Raw genomic sequence first — 544 nt, 5'->3', positions numbered from 1 at the left:
GCAGCAGCAGCAGCAGCAGCAGCAGCAGCAGCAGCAGCAGCAGCAGCAGCAACAGCAGCAGCGGCAGCAGTAGTAGTAGTATTGGCATTATTATTATTATCGTCATTATTATAATAGAAGAAAAAACAAAACAAAAAGAAAACCAAAAAAAAAAAAACAGAAACAAAAACAAAATAAATAAAATAAATAAAAACCAAACCAAAATAAATGAATAAATAAATAAAAACAAAAACGAAAGAAATCAAAACAAAAACCCCACCCACAAAACAACAACAACAACCCCCCAGAACAAGCAGCAACCCTCTCCTCTCCCCCCTCCCTCCCCCCAGTGTCTATACAGCAGCAGCACCAGCAGCAGCACCAGCAGCAGCAGCAGCAGCAGCACCAGCAGCACCAGCAGCAGCACCACCACCAGCACCAGCACCAGCAGCAGCACCAGCACCAGCAGCAGCACCAGCAGCAGCAGCAGCACCAGCAGCAGCAGCAGCAGGAGCAGGAGCAGCAGCAGCCTAGCCTCACCTGCAGAGGGTTGAGTCTATAGAGT

The 544-nt window shown here is 47.8% G+C and overlaps 1 protein-coding gene across 1 annotated transcript in view; it reads right to left on the bottom strand.

The window, feature by feature from the left end:
• Positions 1–544, bottom strand: part of EMH_0037200 (diacylglycerol kinase, putative) — a gene marked incomplete at both ends in the record, with an annotated part of 3,996 nt that overhangs the window by 2,802 nt on the left and 650 nt on the right. The window lies entirely within an intron of this gene.

This window comes from Eimeria mitis, genomic scaffold (genome assembly GCF_000499745.2).
Source record: "Eimeria mitis Houghton genomic scaffold, Emh_scaff1450, whole genome shotgun sequence".
NCBI classification, from domain to species: Eukaryota; Apicomplexa; class Conoidasida; order Eucoccidiorida; family Eimeriidae; genus Eimeria; species Eimeria mitis.
The sequence above is the reverse complement of the archived record's forward strand: the minus strand, read 5'-3'. Positions and strand labels throughout refer to the sequence as shown.